The sequence below is a fragment of the Heptranchias perlo genome, chromosome 10 (genome assembly GCF_035084215.1).
Source record: "Heptranchias perlo isolate sHepPer1 chromosome 10, sHepPer1.hap1, whole genome shotgun sequence".
NCBI lineage: Eukaryota > Metazoa > Chordata > Chondrichthyes > Hexanchiformes > Hexanchidae > Heptranchias > Heptranchias perlo.
This window is the reverse complement of record NC_090334.1, coordinates 49,746,578-49,773,862: the sequence shown is the minus strand read 5'-3', so window position 1 is coordinate 49,773,862 and position 27,285 is coordinate 49,746,578. Positions and strand designations below refer to the sequence as shown.

Here is a 27,285-nt window from a genome sequence, read left to right as displayed (position 1 = left end):
CAATGCTTCACCTTTTAAATATGTTCCTCAGTTTAACATCTTATCCAAAGGGTGGCACCTCTGATAATAAAAAACACTCCTTTAGTATTTCACTGACGTCAGGATAGTCAATGAAGAAATTTGTTTGCTTCAAATGCCGCCTGTCACAATGCTTTTTGTGCTGTAATTTTTTTTGCTTTTTTTAATTGCGCAGTCCAGTCCTTGCTATCCTCCAAAAATTTAAAAGGGTTTCTTTTTAAACAAGGCTTTGTGCTAAGGTTGTGTGGAGAGACGTGTCCCTGATTTCTTCTCTATCTTCTGCCCCACCGCACGGTAACTGCTTTTCTTTATGAATCTGCAGAAGAAATTTATGTCTAAATTCCAACCATGTGATAACAACGTATCACATGTTATTCTTTTTAAATATCCTGTCCAATTAATCATTCCCTGTGTTCAGTTATTGAGCCTCTTTCCACTGGCATTGATTCAATGGTCATAATAGATGCTATTAATTTAAATGACAGATGAAAAATTGTCAGATTTACTAATACTTTATTCATTTTTGTATTCTATTAAAATAAAACACATATAGATATTAAGGCCAGCCGGGTCAACTATTTTGCAGCACTCAATGTGTCACATACATTAATCAAAGCATTGTACAGTTAAATGAATGTGTTTTCCTATAGATCATGTTTTTTCATCAAGGGATATATCCAAAGAGTATCAAATTAGTAAGTAAGCATATTGTGCAATTGCAGCCACACATCCTACATAAACTAACATTCTACTATACTTTAATGTACTATTTCTACCATTTCACATCAGCCTTTTAAATGTTTTGTCCGAGATTAATGTCAGTTATGCTGCCTATAGCGCCAGCTTGTGGTGGCTCTCACAATAGCATGTAAAGATCGAGCATTGCTCAGTAGGTTGACAATAGCACAATGTAGTGTTTGTCAAACTCATCTGTGGCCTATATGCAAAATGATGTGTATATTAAAATATAAATTATGTTAAAATTATTCTTTAACTGTTGTTTGAAGTAGCTAAGAATCATTTACACTTAAAATTATTCCTTCATTTTGGTTGAATTGATACATATTCTCCCTTATTCTGCTGAACAGTCCTTACTTTCAAGCCTAATTCTTGGTGAAAGTGAAGCCTCACTTTTAAACCGTGTTTTAAGATTTTAGATTTTTTTATATCTGAAGCTGCATTTTACCCATGGAAGTATTGTTTTTTAATAGGAAAAGGGAGAAAAGACATAACCACTCAAATGAGGATATCAATCTATTTTTACAAAAATACAGTGGGGATATATGTGCTTTTGTTATTGCTCATAAGTTAATCCTATATCCATCAAAATTAAGGTTGCATTAACACTGCAAGTCTAGCAGAGATGCAAAGTGGTTTCTGCTTTGCACAAAACATCTGTAGTGCAAATCCAGAGTTAGGGCCCGACCTGACTCCAAATTGAAGCAGAGCAAGACTACCCTCTGTTTTGCTACACTGATGCTAAACTTGTGTGGTGTAAATCCAGAGTTAGAGCTCGACCTAACTCTGGAGCAAAACAGAGTTGGACTTGTTCTGCCAGGGACTCTCACTCTGCTTCATTCCAGAGTGGGCTGGGCCATAACTTTGAACTTGGGCTGCATTACAGTAGTTACAATTGTATTGCAAGTTTGCTAGTGCCTTTATACCAGCAGTGCAGGTACACTACAGGCATTATTCAGGTAGTAATATAATTGGAAAGTATGCATTTAGACTATCCACTTCCATGACTGGTGTGATAACAGAACAATGGAGTGTGATTTACCAGTCTCCCACTGCCTGTGAATTTTCTATGCAATAGAAAAAAGCTGAATGGACAAAAAGCATTCTTCAATCAATAGAAAAGCAACCTCCTATACTCCAAAAGTTGTTTGAAAAAATTACATAAAAGGTGCTATTAGACTAGATGCAGTTAAATAGTTTGCAGAAAGACTAACAAATCGACAGTCATGGCTCACCATTATGCTGCACGTTTAAAATCTCAGTACAACATTAGCACCAAAGTGTAATACAAAGAAACACTGAGCTCTAGGAATGTAATAAGAGTCTTAGATGAAGCAGCCTCAAATATGCTCACTTCCCTTTCTTAAAGTCTCCAACTACACTGCTTTTATTCTAGAACGAAGTGTACCACAGAAGCCTGTACAAAGGCCAACATGACAAATTTCCTGTGCCCACAGTTTACCCATTTTTACCTGCTGATTCCCTTTTTTTCTGCTCTTGTTCACACTCTCTGACCTGGCTTTATTTATCTTGACTAAAACAGTCTAATTTATTTCATTTCTTTAAGACAGACTTCAGGATGTTCCAAAGGCCTCGTATTACTGAATTTCCAAGCTTTTTCTTGTTGGTACAAGGTGTTGTTATTCCTATTCAAAAAACAATTCCAACGTGCAAGATCTCAAAAGAGAGCTGAAGCATCCATTTTGAATCCCTTTCAAAGAGATGTTCAATATAACAAAATACCAGTAGCTATTCAGAAGTTCCTTTGCTGTTACGAGTTATCTGATTCTCTGGTTATTCTAAACTACTATACAGTGAAACCCGAAACCCGTCCAATCTTTGGGACTGACTTCAAGTGGTCTTTGAAACAGGTGGCCTCCTAATAAAGGTTCAAGTCTGATTCATTCATTTGAGCACTGATGTTAACTGGTGGGCAGCTGGTGTTTTATCCTGTTATTATACTAGTAATTTGGCACCAGATTCATGTTGTAATGAGGGTGATGTGTGTATGACGGGAAAATAAGCCACACACACCAAGCACTCTGGTTTTATCTAAAGCTTGGAGCACACCATGTATAACACGATGCAAGTGAAACAGCACTGCTTAACTATCACTTTATTTGCTTGGTGTTGGTATTGTTACACTGTTTTTTTGGTATAACGCACTGCATTAGGCTAGTTTCACTGGAATGTTTCACCGCCCTGGATGAACCTAAACCTACTGGACTAGCAGGAGTATACAGTCTGTTTTAGAGTTCCTGGCTTTTCACAACCAGTAAAATAAACTCCGTTCAAACAATGAGTTCATATTTTATGCTCACTTCAGCCACTATTTTTCATAAAGCATTTGTAATTTTGTCAGGGTGTTTGATTAATGTACCTTGAGACCATTGGTAGGAAAGGCAATTGCCAACATGACGCCCCCCCGCCCCCGCCATGACATTAGGATTGTGAGTTGTGGCTGTTACAATTCAAGCTCTCTCCCAACACTCTATTCATGCACACAGCAAAAAGCAGCTTTCATAGTATATCCATTTGCATCATATGAACCAAAAGTGTGAAGTGACTGGGAATAGTGTACCTCTGTGTGAATGATCTGAGGTACCATGGTATACACTGGAAATAGTACAGCACACTCACTGCTAATTTCTCCAATAGGTGGAAAAACACTGTGCTGACAGACCATACAGTTCAGGCTAAAACAACCTTCGAGTTTATCACAAGAAAGAAATAAAATATCAAAAGCAAGTTGAATCAGCAAGTAAAATAGCAATGTAATACTTAAATTTCTTTGATAATTTAAACCATTTTCTGAAAGCAATATAGCAAAGTGTTTCAAATTCTGGGTCTTTGCTCAGAGTCCTTTAAACTGAGTCTTTTGATTTGCCGTTTATGTAATGCATACTTCTGCACTGTCTCATCATAATCAAAGAACAAAGTTGCACTAAATGAACTAAAACCTTGGTAAGAGGTTGCAGTAATTCTATCTGGTCCAGATACCTTCTAACACTTCAGATCAAGAGAGTCTTTTCCTCACTAAATATATTTCTTTGAAAATGCCCCAGATCCTTTCACGATAGGCAGAGGAACATGTTTTTTAATCGATTATATCTTCCAGGCAAATAGAGTGCTGGACTAATGGCTTTTGTCACCTGGATGGGTTTTGAATCTTCCAGACATTGATCCTAAGTGACCATTATACATCTCCTTTCACAAGGCAACATTGCATTTATTAACATTTCATGAACCCAAGGTATCCGGCTAACCACTCTGAGCTTGATGAGAGACTATTTACAGAAAAAAGCAAAGATGGACTGCCTCTATTGTACTTTAAAGTCAAACCCGGACATAGAACATGTGTATTCACTTACCCCAACCCCTTATGTCAAGACAAAGAGCAGAAGAAATCTGTTCAGAAACATACCAGTCTCTCGGCCTACCTACCATTCAAAAGGAGCAATATAATATAGAAATATTTTAGAATTTGCGACAGGGTGGAATCCTGTTTCTGTCACAGTGTCATCATTAAAATGGTCACTTGTTATTTTGATAGCTGTTCATGAGCATTTGTTCATTTTAACAAATACAAAACATAATGGGATCCTTACAAATATAGCAGGATAGTTTGTCCCTTTGAGAAAGGAGTATATTGTTGGTGAGGGTGAGAGTCATTAACAACCCCCCAGTCATCCAATGTGCCATAGTATTGAGTGATAGGATCCAAATACAACTCATTAATCCCATATACAAATTCCTGCTTTCAGTCAAGTCATCAGGGTAAGGTGCTGAACAGTGGCTGGGTGCCTTCCCACAGAAATGGTGGGTAAATTGGTGGGAGTGTCATCCCAGGATGCTTTTACACACCTTCCAACATATAGTTATTGGTAGAGGCTTGTAACCAAGTCATCTCCTGCTCTCCCAACTGTAAGGGACATGGCATGCCAGGTTACCTGAGGAAAAGATAGAGAAGGACATTGTGAACTCACTGCCTGAAAGGATGGTAAAGGCAGAAACCCTCAAAACTTCATTTAAAAAGTACTTGGATGTGCACTTGAAGTGCTGTAACCCACAGGGCTACGGACCAAGTGCTGGAAAGTGGGATTAAGCTGGAGAGCTCTTTCTCAGCCGGCACGGACACGATGGACCGAATGACCTCCTTCTCTGCCGTAACTTTCTATGATTCTGTGATTCTATGATTTTATGAAGATCGTACTCCCGATGGAATACATAAGCTATACTCTGTCTTTGTTTTCTTTGGCGGGACATTCAATTTTCAAGTGCCTTATTTGTTCAACTGAAGATTAATATTTCATCACTAATTTTATGAATATTCACTACAAAAGTTCCTTTCATGCTTCAATTTGTACCCTTTTGAGCCATCAAAAAAACTTCACCAGAAGAAATTAAACACTAATGCACCCAATGAAAATCTGAAATCAATCTGCTCACCTATAATTCTTTCTGTTTGTCTCTCCTATAACATGAATGAAAGAAATGGAATTACACTCAGAATTATAAGCTAGTAGGTTAACGTTACATTAAATAAAGCACACATAAATGCCTTATTTCTGAGCTGTTCTGTGCTGTTTTCTGATGTAAATTATGGGCTCTCTGGGGACTGGTTTATTTGCATCACCAGCCTGCACAATGCATATAACACAAAAAAGATGTAAATTGCATATTTTGCATCTAAAAAGCAAAACCAATGTAAAAACAAGGATTGTAAGGTAGGACTTTACAAAATGGGCAACATTTATTTTAAGTTAATCAACCATAAAAATGTTAATCGACTACAGCTGTACTTAATTATTAGTCAATTATCTGACTGACTTTCTACACGGCATGAAACAGATAGGAACTGCTTTCAGGCTTTTAGTTACCCTACGATCATCAATCCTCATCCTCATGGGTCTTGATTTTGATGAGAGATCAGACCCACGGTGATGCCTACGAGTAGATTCCATGAATCTGGGCAGCACAGTGTGGCCTTCCCACTGACTGTGCTGTCTTCTTGCCTGCCACAGAATATAAATAACACGTTTCATTGAAATATTCAAATACTCACAAAGCAGTCATGATAATTACAGGGTAAAATAACATATATAGGAAACACTCTGAGCTTTATTATTTTCACTGATATGATTTGAAAATGTTAATAGAGATTATCAGAGAGGCTATGGTATGGGTACTAACAGAGAGCCACAAAAGGTTTTATTATTCTGTTTCTAATGACAAAAAATAGTCTTTAGACTATTGCTATTAGAACGATAACTATGTCAATAAGAGAACATTATCATCTAAAGGTGCAGATTAGGGTTAGAAACAGCACAGCCATACCCTAATTTTGCCTTAATCTAACTTTGGTAGTTATAATAAATCCAACACTATACTGGCCTAACTGGACTTATTAACAGTTGTTCTAATCCTGAGGGGTCAATTAGCTCCACAACTGAGTCACTGTAAAATGTTAATGTTTCAGTGTACACATATTTGTTGGGAAGCCAGAAGGTGTCACAGGGAACACTTTAGTTGTCAAGGACATTCAGCCACCGATCTTCGAGTAAGCGTTCTTCAAGGCGGCCTTCGAGACAAACGACAACGCAAAATCGTCGAGCAGAAATTGATAGCCAAGTTCCGCACCCATGAGGACGGCCTCAACCGGGATCTTGGGTTCATGTCACGCTACACGTAACCCCACCAGCAAAAAAAAAGTTATCTGTTTTTAATACAACTGGACATTCTCTCTCTCTCTCTCTCTCTGCCTTTCGGGTCTCTTTCTCTCTCTGGCCTTGTAATCTGACCCATTGTGTATTCAGAACTGTTTTCCGTGGCTAACCTGTCTGAACACCAACGACACCTTTGATTGGTGTGAGCGTGTCCCAGCCTAATATAAGATATGCGATTTGAGAACCTTTCACTCACTCACTCACCTGACGAAGGAGATAATCTCCGAAAGCTTGTGATTTTAAAATAAAATTGTTGGACTATAACCTGGTGTTGTAAGATTCCTTACATTTGTCCACCCCAGTCCATCACCGGCATCTCCACATCGTTGCCACTATATGTATTTTGTGATTTAAATCAGTAAATAACTTAAGTTTATAGGAAATACACAGATTTTCTTTTCCTAGTTGCTCACAATCTATTCCACAGAGTTTGTAAATGTGTTGTTCAGTAATAACTTAATTACATAAAAACCATCTAGAGTTTTTATTCCTTTATCTATGGCCTTTTAAAATTACTTTTTCAACTGTCATTAAAACTAATTAGGTGTCAGCTGTGGTTCAGTGGTCGAACTCTCGCCTCCAAGTCAGAAGGTTGTGGGTTCGAGTTCAACTCCAGAGATTTAAGCACAAAATTCAGGCTGACACTCCAATGCAGTACTGAGGGAGTGCGGCGCTGTTGGAGGTGCCGTCCTTCAGATGAGACGTTAAACCAAGGCCCCCCTCTGCTCTCTCAGGTGGATGTAAAAGAGCCCATGGCACTATTTCAATGAATAGCAGGGGAGTTCTCCCCAGTGTCCTGGTCAATATGTATCCCTCAACCAACACCACTAAAAAAACAGATTATCTGGTCATTATCACATTTCAAATTGGCTGCCACATTGGAAAATGAGTTGTGCCTGCAGATGGTATTTACACCAGAATTTTATGGGTCAGCTCATCTGCATATCCATTGGAGTGGTAATTGATGTGAAACCTGTGTAAAATGAGAGTAATATGATGGGGTGCTTAGAAATTTTAAAAGCCAGTTTAGGCTGAAGATTGCAGCAGCAAACTGAGAGAGCAGTAGATAAGGAGGAAAGTGCTTGACTCAGAGAGTTGACTGTCAGCTAGCTTGACTGGGTGCCTCATTGCTGTTTTGGTGCCACTTTACAAGAATGTCTAACACAGATGAACCTGGCAGAGACGGGCAGAGAAGGCAGCAGGGCATGACACAGAGGCAGAGATGAAGATGCCTCAATTTCACAGAGCCTCACCTGCAAATCCTGCTGGATAAAGTAGAACACATGGCAAGAAAAAGATCACTCGAGCCACGTGGAGGAAGGTGGCACTGACACTTAGTACTGACTTTCCCAAACCCAGGACTGCAGATTACTGCCAAAAAACAAAAATCAAAGACCTGACCAGGGCAGGCAAGGTAACACACTAGCTACTCTTCCTTTTCTTCCATGAGAACCCTGAGCAACAACACACTCTTCACCTACTTAAAGCCCCAGAGATGCAGTCATCAGCGGCTCCCCGTCAGGAACAAGCTGCCATGAGAAGAGGGCCACGACCCTTTTATAGAGTATCAGCATTCAATCAATCCTCATGATACTGGCCCTGAGATTGCACCGAGGGGAAACACTAAAATAGATTTTAAAAAGGCACATTTAGTCATCATGGGGAAGCACAGTGTTAGGATAGAGTAGGGGGGGCTTGTGTTCACTTTGGACTTTATTGAAATAGATTAGAATGTGCACTTACGTCATATTTGTTATTCTTGGAGTTTAGAGTATATAGGAAAGGATGCAATTATTTGATGCTGATTTATTCAATCAGGTGATGATTATTAGCATGATCATATAGGGGCAAAGAGGTCTGATGTGTTGTCTCATTCTAGGATGGCTACTGAATTAAAGGAGGGGTCCTTTCTTTGAAAGTGGTAAGACACTGGTGTCAAAGGCAGACTGTGTTAAAGATGTGATGTGTTCTGATGCCCTTGCAGCAATCAGTGAGGAGCCCTCTGAGTGCAGGTCATCTTGATGCTCTCCTCTATGTACCTCTGGCTCCAAAGCAGCTAGGATCACAAGGCTACGGACCAAGTGCTGGAAAGTGGGATTAGGCTGGGTGGCTCATTTTCGGTTGGCGCGGATACGATGGGCCAAACGGCCTCCATCTGTGCCATAAATTTTCAATGATTCTATGCTTCTACCTCCTTCCCAGCAATGTCCAAGCCCAGCCAGGCCTTTGTGTATGGCAAAGTTGTGCAGGGCACAACGGGCTACAACTATGTAGGATACACAATCTGGAGCATACTGCAGAGCCCCTCCCAATCTGTCTAAGCAGCAAAAGAATCCCTTTAAGACTTTGGTGATCCTCTCATAACCCCTCTTGTGAGGTATGTGCTTGTTGTAGTGCTCTTCTGCTGTTTTTCCGGCCACTTTTAGTGGGGTCATTATCGATGGGAACGGGGAGTAAGCTTTGTCACCTACAAACCATGGCAAGATTTTCTTCCCTAAAGAGGGCAGGGAGGGCCAAATTTCAAAGGATGAAAGCATCATGACAACTTTCAGTTTATTTCACATGTAGGATCCTTTGCATTTTGTCACACACAATCTGTATATTCAGGAGTGGAAGCCCTTCCTGTTGAGGCAATGAAGGGGTTCACAAAGCAATATGCGTGCCCTCTATCGCACCCTGGACCTTGAGAAAGCCAGAAATCCTGTTATACCCTGTAAAATTGGATGGCCCTATCTAACTGCTGCCTTGTTTTGATGCCAAAAGTGTTGAATTCCCCAGCTCCCCTGAAAAGTACATCAGTCAGCTATCGAATTTATTGCTATTACTGCATCCTGGTTGATATTAGAGATTCCGCATGGCTGCCTGAAATGACCCTGTGCCATAAAAGTTGAGTGCAGTCATCATTTTCATAGCCAGAGAGAGCAGTGCATGCAGATGACCTTGGCTTCAGGTCCTCATGCAGTAGGTGGCAGAGCTCCTCTGTTGCCTCTTTGGTGAAGTACACTCCTCTTATTCACATCTCCTCACTAAGCTCCTAATATGACCCATGTTGCCTGTATATTGCACGGAGGGGATAATATGTGATCTGTCCTCCTTGAATGCTGTCGGACTCTTCACCCTGCGTTGCTTTTCCTCCACTATAATGGCGTACAAGGGTATGCAACGTTCACCACACAAAAAGTGCAACTCCCCTTTAAGAGGTGCAGGCTGCCTTTAAGTAACAGTAGCCCTGTCAGAATAGTGCTGGCAGCTGGCCCTGAATATTAAAATGAGACCCAACCATGAAAAATAGTTTGGGCCTCCCACCGTCATCAGGCAGATGTAATTGATGTCCCGCCCACTCCCTGCCCGATGTATGCGTAACATGCAAATCATTCCCAGTATCTTCTATGGGCAACTGGGGTTATGGTCCTCTGTCTCACCCCCAGTAATGCACATTTCTGATACTTATAGACATTGAAGACTTTCCTGCAGGTGCCTAGCACTAAACAACTATTCAAATTTTATGATTGTTCTAATGCACAAGCCCCAACAATTCCATTCTGTTCTAAAATAGATTGTCAGGTATCTTTTAAAACATTTAAGCCTAGAAATTCTGTCCCATTTTGAGCACAGAATTGGCATAAACTGGATCAGGAGTGGGGGAGGAATTTGGGGTTAAACCCTTTTCTGCTGGGTTTCTGCCCTTTTCTGGTCAGGGTGCAGAATTCTAACAGGGGGGGGGGGGGGGGGGGAGGGGGAACCATTGGAAGAGACCAATTGCTATTAGGATAAAAGGCATATCACTACGGGAGCAGGTCAGCACAAAAATGTTTCCCTTGGGAGAGTCTGGCCAGACTGCCCATGTCCACAGTTTAAGTGACCTGACAGAGTAGGCTCCCCAGTAGTGGCATGAATGGCATGGGCACCCACCCTAGATTTGGGATGGGGTCATTGCTGGGTCAGACGGGCAGGTAAACACGGAGTTGCTCCACACCTCTAGCAGTACAGCTCCCGGAACGGAAATTCTGGGCTTTAAACTCTAGCCGCCCATTATGCACCCATAGGCTATAAAAACATACCTGTGGGATCCTGTTATGTTCCTTAGTCTGCACAAAATTAAGCACTTTATCAGTAAATCAATAATGCTGAACAATTAGTAAAGTGTCTTAACAGTTCTCAGACATTATTTTAATACAGTGTCTCCTTGTTTATTTGCTGCAACTTTTAAAGTTTCACAAGGACTTTTACAGTCAGCGCAAACAGCTTTCCTCATGCAATTGTAAATGCTGAACATGAAAAGTGAAGTATTAAAACTGAATTTCTAAAAAAGCTATATTAGATTTTTCCAATTATTCATCTGTTGTCAATCTGTGTACAAAAACTAAAATGCTCAATTTCTATTAAAATTGTGGGGGGAATTTTAATCTCCCAGGATGGGTGGGAAAGGGTTAAAATTTCAAATATCGGAAACCCCCACCCCCAACCCGCCCACTTCTGGTTTTAACGGAGTCGGGTTGGTGGGTGGGAGACTAACCTGCTCTCCAGAGATGGGTCAGTTATCTAAATATTTTAATGAGGCTGCGTGCCTCAAATTTCACCACAGTTTTAAATTTATGTGCTGCGTGCCAGTTTCCCAGTGCTCAGGAAATCTGGCAGCTGAAGGGAGGCGAGAACGGCCGGATCCATCAGGTAAGTGCCTTTCCAACACTGCATGTGGGCCAGGAGGATCAGGAGTGCTTCTCGCGGCCCCCCAAGTAACCCGCTTCCCTCCCCGTGATCGGAGGCCCCATCCCCCCCCACGACTGCACCCCCCCCGGGATCGGACCCCCGAACCGCACTCTCATCCCCGACCTTACATTCACGATCCCCCCAAGGCTTTTCCGATCTCCCCGCCACCTATCACACCCGACCTTTCCAATCTCCCCAACGACCTTTCCGATCTCCTCCCTGACCTTTCTCAACCTTTCTTGATCTCCCCCGACCTTTCTGATCTCCCCCTCAGCCTTTCAGATCTCCCCCCGCCCCCACCCCCGACTTCCGCAATCCCCCCCTCGGCCTTTCCAATCTCCACCCCGCCCTCCCCCACAGCTTCTGCGATCTCTCCCTCCTGACTCTCTGCTCCCTGGCTGCGGCCTACCAGCGCAGACCTTCCCACATTGGTAAAGAAGGCATATGGGATACTTGCCTTTATTAGCCGAGGCATAGAATATAAGAGCAAGGAGGTTATGATGGAGCTGTATAAAACACTGGTTAGGCCACAGCTGGAGTACTGTGTGCAGTTCTGGTCGCCACACTACAGGAAGGATGTGATCGCTTTGGAGAGGGTGCAGAGGAGATTCACCAGGATGTTACCAGGGCTGGAGCGCTTCAGCTATGAAGAGAGACTGGGAAGATTGGGTTTGTTTTCCTTGGAGCAGAGGAGGCTGAGGGGGGACATGATTGAGGTGTACAAAATTATGAGGGGCACAGATAGGATGGATACTAAGGAGCTTTTTCCCTTCGTTGAGGGTTCTATAACAAGGGGACATAGATTCAAGGTAAAAGGCGGGAGGTTTAGAGGGGATTTGAGAAAGAACTTTTTCACCCAGAGGGTGGTTGGAGTCTGGAACTCACTGTCTGAAAGGGTTGTGGAGGCAGGAACCCTCACAACATTCAAGAAGCATTTGGATGAGCACTTGAAATGCCATAGCATACAAGGCTACGGACCAAATGCTGGAATATGGGATTAGAGTAGACAGGGCTGATGGCCGGCGCGGACACGATGGGCCGAAGGGCCTCTATCCGTGCTGTATAACTCTATGACTCTATGACTCTATGACATTGCAGTCAGCCTCTCAATCTGGCTGGCTGCTGGCTGGGAAACGGGGAAAATTCTTTAAAATGAGGTCCTGCCATTGAATTTGTCAGGACCTCCGGGTTACCCGCATTTCCGGGTTTCACGGCTGCTCCCTCCCCACCTCCCAGTAAATATCGGGGCCTGCATCTTCAACAAAGTGCTGGTCTATTATATCTAGTCTATTATAATATCTAGCCTCTCATTTATGCCCGCTCTCTCACTTAGATCAGAGCTTTTGGCTGGTTACCAAACAGCACATATCTAACAAGATTACATTTCCTGTAACCAAATATTAATTTTGTATATGTTACCGTAAATATTATGAAGGAGAATTAGACAAGGGGGATGTAAATCCTGTCCATAAGTTCAGTCCTGTAGACAGAGTCTGGATGATTCAACCTAAAAGCACCTCCCCCCGTGGCCATATTCTGTGCGTGTACCAGCTCATAGGACATAATGGACTGGAAAAAGGGGTGGAGACTCATAATGCTCCATCCTCTTTGCATCTGGTGTGAATTATTGATCGCCTGGTCCAAGTGTAGGCGGGAGATTCATTAAGACATTCAAATGATGCCAGAGTGATGCCTCCATGTCTTTTTTAAATCTTTAGGACAGTACAGCACCAGGTCATAATCACTCCTTTTATCATGCACGTCTGGAGTTGCTGGTAGATCAGCTGCAGGCAATACTTCCTTTAAAAGGACATAGTTAGAAGATTAAATGAACAATTTTAAGGCTATTTCTGCACCATTTTTCTTAACTTTTTGTTTTATATTTCTGCTTTCATGAACCTTTGTGATAATTGCTCAGCTGCTTCTCTTTCCCCACTAGCTCCATTAGTGCTACCAATAGATTTCTCAGTAGGAAGGTCTATATATTTGAGCCTTTTGGATGAGGAAAAGGAAGCTCAGCAGAGGGTTTGCAAGGCGGGTCAGACTGCACCAGAGGTGTGCTGTGCCCACTGGTACCCTCACACCCACATCTACTTAAAAAAGTGCACATAATGCAGAGGATTAGTGCATGCAGAGTTTCCAACTTCTGAAATCTGGTAGTGCATTTGATGTAGTCTACATGGATCTTAGCAAGACTTTTGACAAGGTCCCACATGGCAGACTGGTCAAAAAAGTACAAGCCCATGGGATCCAAGGGAAAGTGGCAAGTTGCTTCCAAAATTGGCTCAGTGACAGGAAGCAGAGGGTAATGGTCGACGGGTGTTTTTGTGACCGGAAGGCTGTTTCCAGTGGGGTTCCGCAGGGTTAAGTACTAGGTCCCTTGCTTTTTATGATATATATTAATGATTTAGACTTAAATGTAGGGAGCATGATTAAGAAGTTTGCAGATGATACAAAAATTGGCCCTGTGGTTGATAGTGAGTTGGAAAGCTGCAGACTGCAGGAAGATATCAATGGACTGGTCAGGTGGGCAGAAAAGTGGCAAATGGAATTCAATCCAGAGAAGTGTGAGATAATGCATTTGGGGAGGGCAAACAAGGCAAAGGAGTACACAGTAAATGGGAGGATACTGAAAGGAGTAAAGGAAGTGAGGGATCTTGGAGTGCACGTCCACAGATCCCTGAAGATAGCAGGACAGGTAGATAAGGCAGTTAAGAAGGCATATGGAATACTTTCCTTTATTAGCCGAGGCATAGAATAGAAGAGCAGGGAGGTTATGATGGAACTGTATTAAACACTGGTTAGGCCACAGCTTGAGTACTGTGTACAGTTCTGGTCACCACATTACAGGAAGGATGTAATTGCACTAGAGGGTACAGAGGAGATTTACGAGGATGTTGCCAGGACTGGAGAATTTTAGCTATGAGGAAAGATTGGATTGGCTGACGTTGTTCTCTTTGGAGGCTGAGGAAAGATTTAATTGAGGTGTACAAAATTATGAGGGGCCTAGATAGAGTGGGTAGGAAGGACCTATTTCCCTTAGCAGAGGGGTCAATAACCAGGGAGCATAGATTTAAAATGATTGGTAGAAGGATTAGAGGGGACCTGTGGAAATCTTTTTTCATCCAGAGAGCGGTGTGGGTCTGTATCTCACTGTCGGAAAGAGCTGTAGAGGCAGAAACCCTCAACTCATTTAAAAAGTACCTGGATGTGCACCTGAAGTGCTGTGACCTACAAGGCTACGGACCAAATGCTAAAAAGTGGGATTAGGCTGGGTGGCTCATTTTCGGCTGGTGCGGACACAATGGGCCGAATGGCCTCCTTCTGTGCCATAAATTTTCTATGATTCTATGAAATAGGTTCCAACTCTCAACAATTGGCCAATGGCACAGATATGAATGAAGGCCTGACTAATTGTTATGCTGGACTGTTCTTCAGAAGCACCCCAATCACAGTATGTCATTCTTTATATAGTACTGCATGAAAGAAAGGCATGCCAGGGTGATTGACAGTCAGCATATCCTGACTGGCCACACTCTCTAAGATGCTATCAACCATAACTGTAGGCATCGTCCCACCTATCTGGAAAACTAACCTAACAGGAAACAGGTTAGCAGAAAGACAGATGCAGTGTGGTAGAGCTCGGGACTGGAATAACCAACGACAATAAGTCAGCTATAACCTCCAACTTGCCTCCATCTCCTTTCAGGCATACTGCAGAACCATTTTAGGGCAAACATGTTTCCCGCTGGTGGTCAATGTTTTAGGGACTGGTCAGCATGATAGAAATAAACATGGACTGGACCCTTCTCCCCTCAACGCCACTCCTACAACAATCCCAGCCTCTGAACACTGTAGACAGGATTCATGTGAGAACATTTCTATTAGCAACAGGAATGGCACTCAGGGGGGAGAGGTGGGAAATGGATGGCAAAGAGGAGGAGGTGAAATAGGAAAATTAAGTTGAGAAGAAAAGGGGAAATGAAGGGGGGAGGAAGGGGAAACAAAGAGAAAGGAAAAGGGGAGAAGCTGATGGCAGCAATTTGGGATGGGGGGGAAGGAATATGTCAGTATTAACTGAGAGGGAGTAAGGAAGGTGAGTGCAACACTAACTGTGGGGAACGAGGCAGAACTGAAGCATGAACTGAGGTGGAAAGAATACCAGCATTGACTGAGAGCAGGGCAAACAGTGCCAGCATGAATAGAGAGGGGGGAGTGAGAAAAAGAGTGCCCGCATGAACTACAGGGGCGGAATTATCATCTTAAATGGGAGATGGAAAGAAGAGCGTCAGGTTGAATTGATCGGAGAGATGGAGAAGGGAGCCAGTATGATCTGGAATGGTTGGAGAAAAAAAAGGAATGTCTCTGCGAACTGGCGTAGGGGGGTTGGATGTGGGACAGTGACTGTTGAGGTTATTTTTGAGGAAATGACGGTCTGTTGAAAGCCCAAATGTCACTTTGTTTTTCATTTCCTTTTAAGATTAAAAATCTTGTGAAGTATAAAAGTGCTTAAAATTAAGCAGGGTACATAAGTGTTAATGTAAAAAGTCAAGATTTTCTGGCATTCATACCCTCAGATTCCCCCAGGCCCAAGAGATGGACAACCAATTTCATACCTCCAACATTTGGATTTTCTTTTTGAGGCTTCAATATACTTATGTTTTTTCCTCCTCCAATACAAGTAGAGGTATAGTTTAAGTTACAAAGCTTATAATCGGGCCCATTCTTCAGTTGTCAGTTTTATTGAGCTATGTCAGCATTCTTGAAGCTATTGCTAGTTTTCTAGGTTGGCATGTGGGAGAATGGTGCCATGGAGTGGCAGACAGAGCCACCCTCCTTACAACCACCTCATGCAGCACCACCTCCCCTGCAGCACCCATCAAACAGGGAGCCTGATACTAGCCAGCTCTGTCACATACCTGCAGACACATGCCAACACATTGGGTTTTCTTTCCCTTCCTTTCTCCTGGTCATTTCTTAGCCTTCTTCCCCATCAGCCTTGGCAAGGACTGCCAATAGACTGAGATGCATTTAAAGCCTTTATTTTTCCCTGTTCTGCTACTTCTCTTAAATTGTCTGCATCCTATAAATTTTACCTACACACAACGTTCTGCTACTGCCACCATTGTGCTCCCAGCACCTTTCAAAATCTGCAAGTGAATTGAATGGTCTTAGCACATTACAATTCTGGCAAGACTTGCATCAGTTCTTATCAATTTAGAACTAACTTACACCAATGCATGAAAATTCTGCCCCAATGTGTGGAAGACTGGCAGCATGAATCCAAATCTATATCATATTGAAAATCAAATTGGGTCCAGTATGTTGTTGTACCAATGTGCCGCCATAAATATAAACTTTTAAACCATCTAATTTATTTAATTTGATTCAAATTTCTGTTGTTTTGTCTCCCTTAACCCCTCCGCCCCCAGCCACACACCATTTTTCAGGCTGATGGAGTAAACAGTCTTGTCTTATGGCCTCTGCCAATAATGCTTTATAACTAGTTGCTGGGAAATATTGAAGAACAACGGGGGATGGCTCATCTGCCAACTTCTGCTTCTGTTAACTTGGGGAAAGTATTCGACGCCTCCCTTGGTGTCTCAAAGCCTGGATAAGATCACAATCTTGCAGCATGCGGAAATAATGACCGCGGACCTATATCTTAACTGCATGGCATCAGTATTGCACAGCATATCATATCAGTACGCCAACATACCGTGCCACCAGACTTCCTTCGAAATACAAAGCATTTAAAATGAATGGTGCAGCTTATGGTGAGTGCAGAGAAGCCCATTTGCTGCTGAACTACAATCAGACGGCTGGCCAGTGTGGTTCTGTTACCAGAGCCTGCACTATCCAGGAGGTGCAACTATTTTAGATTTTTAATGGACTGTGAACAAGCTGCAATGTTGGATTTGTCAGAGTGTTCACATGTTACATATTTTGCCTGAAGATCTTCAAAACTCAGTTCAGTGAACCTTATTTGCAACATTAAATAATTTAGTTGATCTAAGGAGATTAAGGAACTAATAAATAAACCTGTTGTGGTAGCATGATTTGCAGCACCCCAGTTGCCTTGGAGGCTTAATTTCCAGATGTTGTGTATATTAGTTGAATATATTTGGTGTATACTGTTATGTTAATACTCCTGGCACTTGAACAAGTTCCCAGATGCCATTTGCTATTCACTGTAATTGGTAAAAGTGATTATGATCACTTATTGCTGTGTAAGCAATTAAAAGTAATCAACAAAAATCAACATAATTTCATGTTACGTTGCACAAAAACTATTTACAATTAAAACTGTTTTCTCCACTGGGTCCTTTTTATTCAGAAATCAGGACTGTCGGCATTTTGTGTTCATTAGCGACATTTAAATGAAGTATGTGCACTTATTTATATGAGGAAACCATTTACTTCTAGATGCTTTCTTACAATGAGCAAATCTACATGAGGCATGAGAATTCTTAAAACGGAGGGGTGGATTTTTAATATCTCAAATTGATAAATCCAAGGAATCATAGCACAGAAGAAAGCTACTTGGCCCATTGTGCCTGTGCCAGCTCTTTGCTAGAGCAATCCAAAACTAATCTCACTGCCCTGCGCACTCTCCATAGCACTGTATTTTCCTCTGCTTCAAATACTTATCCAAATTACAAAAAGGATATAGTGGCATTGAAGAAGGTGCAAAAAAATTTACTAGGATGATACCAGAACTGAGAGGTTATAACTATCAGGAAAGATTGAACAGGCTGGGGCTTTTTTCTCTAGCATAGAGAAGGCTGAGAACCTAATAGAGGTCTTTAAAATTATGAAGGGGTTTGATAGGGTAAATGTAGAGAACATGTTTCCACTTGTAGGTCAGTCCAAAACTAGGGGTCTTAAATAAAAGATAATCACTAATACATCCAATAAGTAATTCAGGAGAAACTTCTTTACTCAGAGTGTGGTTAGAATGTGGAGCTTGCTACCACAAGGAATAGTTGAGGCAAATAGCAAACATGCATTTAAGGTGAAGCTAGCTAAGTACATGAGGGAGAAAGTAATAGAAAGATATGCTGATAGAGTTAGATGAAGTAGGGAGGGAGGAGGCTCGCATGGAGCAAATACACCGGCATAGATCAGTGAATGGCCTGTTTCTGTGCTGTAAATTTTATGTGATACTATATAATTTCCCTTTAAAAGATGCAATGGTCTCTGCCTCACCCACTCCCTGTGGCAAAATATTCCATGCTCCAACAACTCACTGCATAAATAAATTTCTCCTAACCTCTCTCCTCATTCTCTTAGTAATAATGTTAAATTGATAATCTCCCTCATCATTGACTCCCCAAACAGAGGAAATAGTCTTTCCCTATTCACTCTCTCAAAATAGTTCACAATTTTAAAAACCTCAATTAAATCTATTCTGTCTTCTCTTCTCTAGTGCCAATAGTCCCCAGCATCTCAAGTATCTCCTCAAAACTATAATTTCCGATTCCTGCATCATCCTGATGACACTATACTTTATTCTCTCTATGGCTTTAATGTCCTTTCCGATAACGGAGCACCGAAAAAAATGCACAGTATTATCTCCTGGGACACACCACTTCGAACCCTTCTCCAAACCAAACAAAACTATTTACCCAAACTCTTTGTTTCCTATCTGTCAATCAACTTTCTATCCATGGTGCTACATTTCGTCTTATACCATACACCTGAATTTTTCTAACAAGCCTCTTGCATAATGCTGCAAGAGATCTTATACTGTTGAAAACAATGTTTTCTTATGTGATTTTATTTTGACTGAAGTCTTTTGGCCATGCACTTTAGGGTCCAGAAAAATACTGTGATGTGTTATACATTCAACTATCTGTCTATGTTGGTGAGTTGTAATATAAACAATATGCATTTCATTAAGAATTGCCTTTTAAAATGGGGTTTGCACTGTGGCAGCAATGACTCCTACAGATGTTCTCCTTCCTTTATCAATTACTTTGTTCCATTCAATTCTGGATTTCCATTGAATATGATTATCTTTCACTTGCACATTTGAGTTTTTAAGGGTTAGTGCTTCCTTTTTGTTTTGTTTTAGTTTCATAAGCTCTTCCCTGCTAAAAGTTTCAGGGTTTGTGTAAATAGAACCAATGTGTTTCTGACCAAGGTACACTGGTCTAATCCAGTTGTGGAACAACCAAGTCCAGCATCCATGAAACAAACCTTGTCTAACACTAAGCCCTCCAGATCAATGACCATTTTATTAGAAGACATTTCTTTAAAAGAGATTCCACTATCAGAGGTCCATTTCATTTTCTGACATGAACTTTCCAAACTTTCCAATTTTCAGGAGTTCCCTGTGAATTATCACATTCCTGCAGACTAACAGGAATTGTTTGTTGTGAGTTATTCTTCCCTGGTGCTTCCTCCCTTCTATTTTCATCTTCATCCTCATCATTTCTTTCCCCAGATACTCCTGAAAAATACCTGGGTAGCTTCTCAGTGAACTCACAGGAAGTAAGAATCTCTGGCTAATCAATCCTTCCTGTAGCTCTTTTGTCTGTTTGTCTATCCACTGTCCTTGGGGTTGGAAATATGTCATCTCCTGAATGAAGCACAGAGACGGCAAAATGTAAAGAAAAGGGAATACGAAAAGAAACTTGCGAGGGGTACCAAGATTAACACAAAAAGTTTGTAATTAAAAGAAAAAGTGTAGTCAAGGATAATGTGAGATCTTTAAAAACAGATGTGGATAATATTGCAAATGAAAATAAGGAAATGGCAGACTTGTTGAATTATTAATTTGTGTCAATCTTTACAGTAGAGGAAGAGGACAACATACCTGACATTCCAGGGAAACTAATAATGAATCAAGGACTGGAACGCACTAAAGTTAACGTAAGCAAGAAAACAGAATTTTAATAAATAATGGCATTAAAGACTGACATATCCCCAGAACCTGATGGTTAGCAACCCTGAATTTTAAAGAGCGAATTGCAGGTGCTTTAGCCATAATCTTCCAAAGCTCTCTCGATTCAGGAATTTTTTTTTATTCGTTCATGGGATGTGGGCGTCGCTGGCAAGGCCAGCATTTATTGCTCATCCCTAATTGCCCTCGAGAAGGTGGTGGTGAGCCGCCTTCTTGAACCGCTGCAGTCCGTGTGGTGAAGGTTCTCCCACAGTGCTCTTAGGAAGGGAGTTCCAGGATTTTGACCCAGCGACGATGAAGGAATGGCGATATATTTCCAAGTCGGGATGGTGTGCGACTTGGAGGGGAACGTGCAGGTGGTGTTGTTCCCATGTGCCTGCTGCTCTTGTCCTTCTAGGTGGTAGAGGTCGCGGGTTTGGGAGGTGCTGTCGAAGAAGCCTTGGCGAGTTGCTGCAGTGCATCCTGTGGATGGTACACACTGCAGCCACAGTGCGCCAGTGATGAAGGGAATGAATGTTTAGGGTGGTGGATGGGGTGCCAATCAAGCGGGGTGCTTTGTCCTGGATGGTGTCGAGCTTCTTGAGTGTTGTTGGAGCTGCACTCTTCCAGACAAGTAGAGAGTATTCCATCACACTCCTGACTTGTGCCTTGTAGATGGTGGAAAGGCTTTGGGGAATCAGGAGGTGAGTCACTCGCCGCAGAATACCCAGCCTCTGAACTGCTCTTGTAGCCACAGTATTTATATGGCTGGTCCAGTTAAGTTTCTGGTCAATGGTGACCCCCAGGATGTTGATGGTGGGGGATTTGGCGATGGTAATGCCGTTGAATGTCAAGGGGAGGTGGTTAGACTCTCTCTTGTTGGAGATGGTCATTGCCTGGCACTTGTCTGGCGCGAATGTTACTTGCCACTTATCAGGCCATGCCTGGATGTTGTCCAAGTCTTGCTGCATGCGGGCTCGGACTGCTTCATTATCTGAGGGGTTACGAATGGAGCTGAACACTGTGCAATCATCAGCGAACATCCCCATTTCTGACGTTATGATGGAGGGAAGGTCATTGATGAAGCAGCTGAAGATGGTTGGGCCTAGGACACCGCCCTGAGGAACTCCTACAGCAATGTCCTGGGGCTGAGATGATTGGTCTCCAACAACCACTACCATCTTCCTTTGTGCTAGGTATGACTCCAGCCACAGGAGAGTTTTCCCCCTGTTCCCCAATGACTTCAATTTTACTAGGGCTCCTTGGTGCCACACTCAGTCAAATGCTGCCTTGACGTCAAGGGCAGTCACTCTCACCTCACTTCTGGAATTCAGCTCTTTTGTCCATGTTTGGACCAAGGCTGTAATGGGGTCTGGAGCCGAGTGGTCCTGGCGGAACCCAAACTGAGCATCGGTGAGCAGGTTATTGGTGAGTAAGTGCTGCTTGATAGCACTGTCGACGATACCTTCCATCACTTTGCTGATGATTGAGATTAAACTGATGGGGCGGTAATTGGCTGGATTGGATTTGTCCTGCTTTTTGTGGACAGGACATACCTGGGCAATTTTCCACATTGTCGGGTAGATGCCAGTGTTGTAGCTGTAATGGAACAGCTTGACTCGAAGCGCAGCTAGTTCTGGAGCACAAGTCTTCAGCCGGGATGTTGTCGGGGCCCATAGCCTTTGCTGTATCCAGTGTACTCAGCCGTTTCTTGATATCACGTGGAGTGAATCGAATTGGCTGAAGACTGGCTTCTATGATGGTGGGGATATCGGGAGGAGGCCGAGATGGATCATCCACTCAGCACTTCTGGCTGAAGATGGTTGCAAACGCTTCAGCCTTGTCTTTTGCACTCACGTGCTGGACGCCATCATTGAGGATGGGGATGTTTACAGAGCCTGCTCCTCCCGTTAGTTGTTTAATTGTCCACCACCATTCACGACTGGATGTGGCAGGACTGCAGAACTTTGATCTGATCCGTTGGTTGTGGAATCGCTTAGCTCTGTCTATAGCATGTTGCTTCCGCTGTTTAGCATGCCTGTAGTCCTGAGCTGTAGCTTCAGCAGGTTGGCACTTCATTTTTAGGTATGCCTGGTGCTGCTCCTGGCATGCTCTTCTACACTCCTCATTGAACCAGGGTTGATCCCCTGGCTTGTTGGTAATGGTAGAGTAAGGAATATGCCGGGTCGTGAGGTTACAGATTGTGCTGGAATACAATTCTGCTGCTGCTGATGGCCCACAGCACCTCCTGGATGCCCAGTTTTGAGCTGCTAGATCTGTTCTGAATCTATCCCATTAAGCACGGTGGTAGTGCCACACAACACGTTGGATGGTATCCTCAGTGCGAAGACGGGACTTCGTCTCCACGAGGACTGTGCGGTGGTCACTCCTACTAATACTATCATGAACAGATACATTTGCGACAGGTAGATTGGTGAGGACGAGGTCAAGTAAGTTTTTCCCTCATCTTGGTTCGCTCACCACCTGCCGCAGGCCCAGTCTGGGGGCTATGTCCTTCAGGACTCGGCCCTTTAGATTGGAAAATTACAAATATAACTCCATTTTTTAAGAAAGAAGAGTGAGAGAAACAAGGAAATTATAGACCTGTTAATCTAACATCTGTTGTGGGGAGGTTACTGGAATCTATAATTCAGTGTGACTGAGCACTTAGAGAAATTTGAGCTGGTTAGAGAGAGCCAACATGGATTTGTAAAGGGTAGGTCATGTCTAACAAACCTAATTGAATTTTTTGAGGAAGTAACTGAAGTAGACAGGGGAATGTCTATGGATGTAATTTATATGTACTTCCAGAAGGCAATTGATAAGGTTCCACATAAGAGACTGGAATTGAAGGCAAATTATTGACCTGGTTAGGAGATTGGTTAGGCAGTAGAAGAGAGAAAGTCGGGATAATGGGTATGTACTCGAATTGGAAGGGAGTGACTAATGGTGTCCCATAAGAATCTGTGCTGGGGCCTCAACTACTCACTATATTTATAAATGACTTAGATAAGACAATAGTGAGTCATATATCCAAGTTTGCTGATGACACAACGATTGGTGGCATAATAAGCAGTGTAGACGGGAGCATAAAATTTTAATGATACATTGATAGATTAAGTGAGTGGGCAAAACTGTGGCAGATGGATTTCAACACAGGTAAGTGTGAGGTCATCCTTTTTGGACCAAAAAAGGATAGATCTGAATATTTTTTAAATGGTGAAAATAGAGGAACAGCGGAGGTCCAAAGAGGTTTAGGGGTCCATGTACACAGATCACTAAAATGTAGAGTCAGGTACAAAAAGTAATCAAAAGGCTAATGGAACATTAGGGTTATGGAACATTAGCCTTTATAACTAGAGGGCTAGAAAGTAAAGGGGAGGAAGTTTTGCTATAGCTGTCCAAGGCCCCGGTTAGCCAACATCTGGAATACTGTGTACAGTTCTGGGCAGCACAACTTAGAAAGGATATATTGGCTTGGAAGGAGTGCAGCGCAGATTCACTAGACTGCTACCAGGAATTCAAGGGTTAGATTATGAGGAGAGATTACATAAACTAGGCTTGTATTCCCTGGAATATATATTAAGGGGTAATTTGATTGAGGTTTTTAGGATTTTGAGAGGAATTGATAAGGTAGATAGAGAGAGACATGTTCTGCTAGTGGGAGAGTCTAGGACAAGGGGACAAAACCTTAAAATCAGAGCCTGGCCATTCAGGAGAGAAATTAGGAAACACTTCTTCATGCAAAGGGTGGTAGAAGTGTGGAACTCTCCCACAAAAAGCAGTAGATGCTAGTTCAATTAATAATTTTTAAATCTGAGATCGATGAATTTTTGCTAGCCAAGGGTATTAAGGGATATGGAGCCAAGGCGGGTGGATGGAGTTAGGATACAGACCAGCCATGATCTTATTGAATGGTGGGACAGGCTCAAGGGGCTGAATAGCCTACTCCTGTTCCTATGTTTGCTAAGAGATTCCGTGCAGCTCAGCTCTTATGTCAATAAAATTCTTGGCTCCCTTTTCCCTGTTGCCCCTCTCCTGCTGTCTTTCCCATTTCCATAGATCAGGATGTAAAACTTGTTTTACTTGCCCCTACCAATCTACTTGCTTTCTCTTGGGTGTCAATATTTCTCTTGTGGAGAGCTTGGCTAGGATGTGGGGTGTGTGCAAGGGGAATCTCCATGAATAAAGGTTTGGAAACAACTAAAGACCTGGCTCTATCCTTCACCACATGGCTATCCAATTTTAACAACCTCTTCTCCTGGACTTTGGTGCCTCTGTCCATTCTCGGTCACCCTCTTTCTCCCTGCTCATCGCCCTCTCCCCCACCCCTATACTCCTGCTCTCCACTCTTCCTTTTTCTCTTCTCCCCTCTCTCCAACCTCCTCCTTCGTTTCCCCCAACCTCCCTCACCTGGGTCAAATTATCTCCCATATTCTATCCTTGCTTGACCTAAGTACAGTATTTGGGATATTTTCACACCCTAGTGTCAATACCAATAGAGATTGAGCAAATTTTTAAAATTTAAAGTGTTTAATCTTGTGGCATATTGCTAATTTTAGTAACAAAGCTACTCCTGACCTGAGTAGCTTTATTATTGTAAAATTAGTGTTTGTTTAGCATCACAGTGTGTGAGCTGAAAACATTTTTAAAAATGGCCACCTCAGAAAGACAAAAATTCTACAGACTCTGAAGATTCATTTAAAAGCACACTACAGCAGAATTTAATAGAAGGCAATAAAGCATGGAAAGCACTGATTTATTGTGTGACTGAAAAGGTGGTTGTCTTTTAGTTACCTGTAGAGGTTCGAGAATTCCAGAAATGACTGAGAAGCAGAATTGGAAATTGATCTAAAGCCCACACTTTTCCCCAGTAAAGGAAACATTCATCCAGGTTCCTTCAGAAATAGCTGTATCAGGTTTGTGAAATCTTTGCTGTCTTTCCTCAGTCACATGGACACCAACTCGCTCACTTATATTGTCTTTAGTTTCCATTAAATAGGAAAGGGAAGTACACAGACTGTATTGCTTACCACACAAATCAGTTGTTATGTTTAAATTGAACAGTTATCAATTGTTACAAAAAAATGCAGCGTGCGCTTTTTTTGTCCTTAAGACAGACACTCTTTCCAATGATATTTATAGGCATTACTCGGCAAAATAAAAAGCTGTAAATTAGTTCAGGCTCCGTGAGAAGACATAAAATAAACCATTAAATTGGCAGTTTTTTTGTTTAGTCTGGTTCTCTGCTCTATGTATGGATTTATGTAACTATACCTTGTGCAATAATTTTACAAGACTCTTTCATAATCTTTGTATGTGAAACATTATTGGAAAGATTATAATTGTGTAAATGATGTCATGTAATAGCCCTTATGTTGGTGCATAAAATGGGATTACTTTATCAACGCTAAAACGGTACCTTTTAAAGTCACATTTGACAGAGGACATTCTTCCACTGCCGTTTTGCTGACTGGAGCTACATCTGATTGATCTTCAGTTACAGCCACTATGTGGGAATCCACTTCCTCTCTTCCTCTGAAATGAAATTCATTTACACTTTTCCTTAAACATTATAAGCCCACAATTCAAACATCAGGTAATAAATGTCTAAAATTGAACAATATATGAGTTAACGACTGGAGACAAATGTAAGTGTAGAGATATATATTGCATGGAAATTTACAAAGCTCTTTCTGTCACTCCATGATCCATCAATAGCCCTGTGTTTCTCTAAGAAGGCTCCAACTGTTCAGCAGTAGGTAGAAAGAATGGAATACTGACAACCTCTTGATCAAAACTCAGTTCTGTTATGAGGCAATGCATAAATTCAACTGTTTAAGCATCTAAATATTTAGTTCTTTAATCATACAAATATTTTCAAGTTATGCCTTTAGTGATTGAACAATAAAAAAATAATTGGGCAAGAAGCAATAGATAAACTAAAAATTACATTAATCTAAATGAGCCCAAAGGCAAAGTCAGTTTCCCCTCCCTAGTGGAAAGTACTTTGATTGCACAATGTGCTCCATCTAGAAGCCTTGTTAAAAGAACTAATGAAACTAATCCTGCTGCAGTAGGTGGGAATCATGGTATCAGAGGCATTTGTGATCTAGTTAGAACTTCAGTGCTATAATCGGTAAGTAACCAGTTTTCTACCAGGCTGTCAAATATGTACAACTGTGATCAACAGCATAGGGCTGATTTTGATTTGCTACAGTAATCGGGTGGGCGGTGGGCGTAGCGATCACGCCACCCGCCTGATTGCACCAGCAAGAGCTTCGAACTATCTTGGTTGTTTGGGCCTCAGTAGCATGCGGCCGGCGAGTTGTGAGCGCCAAATGGGTGCTCTGAAGCAGCTCATCTGTCGGGAAGGCAGGAAATGATGCTACCCGCATTACTGGAGCTGGGTGTTGTTTCTGGAGGACAGCAGGCCAGAGTTGAATAGTAGACAAACATGAATACTTTGGAGTTTTGCATTATTAACTTTGTGGATTAGGCAGCATTTATGCAGAACTTTCCCTCATAAGATTAGAATCCATGACAAGGCAGATGATTTGTGAAAAAAGTTGGACGGAGTGCTCTTTTCTTGTTCAATGATTTCCTATGTTCTTGTATCTATTTGGACCCTGACATGTATAAAATCTATTATGATATGCAGTCATATGGTCAGAGAACCCAATATCCAATTTATTTTCTTATAACATATATAATTTTACAGTAATCAATGGAGATTATTTCCCAATATACCTGCAGTGATGATGTTATAACTGCTAAACCTCTTGTGTGTACATCATCCTACATCGCTCTTAAGATTCATGATGTCAGCTGAACCCTTCAGTTTGAACACTGCCCCATATCATTTCCAAGAATCACTTATACAATATGGGGCTGAAAATTTGTAGGAGCTGCCTCCTAACATAAGTATTGGATCTCTTGACAATGGTAGGCACCTGCACCACCAGTGGTCCCGCCTACCTGCCCCCGAGGCTGCAAACTGCAAGTAGGTCCCTCCCTGTTTGCCCCTCCCCCTGGAAAGAAGAGAGGTGCCTCCTTTGTAAGTGGGCCTAAATGTCTTAAAGATATTTCCTGAACCCTTTTGGACCCAGACTACACCTACACTCAAGAATCTGATTAGGAGCCCATCGGCTGAACTTTGATTTGCTAATCCATTCATTGCTCATCTAATTTCTTGATAACTAACTT

The 27,285-nt window shown here is 42.1% G+C and overlaps 1 long non-coding RNA gene across 1 annotated transcript in view; it reads right to left on the bottom strand.

Moving 5' to 3' along the window:
- Positions 1 to 5,508: 5,508 nt before the first annotated feature.
- LOC137326529 (uncharacterized) overlaps positions 5,509 to 27,285 on the bottom strand; it is a 28,707-nt gene continuing 6,930 nt past the window's right edge. The window contains exons 2-3 of the long non-coding RNA XR_010964209.1: positions 25,502 to 25,617; positions 5,509 to 5,771 (exon numbers count right to left, since the gene is read on the bottom strand). This is a non-coding gene — a long non-coding RNA (uncharacterized lncRNA). The remainder of the gene's footprint in view (positions 5,772 to 25,501; positions 25,618 to 27,285) is intronic.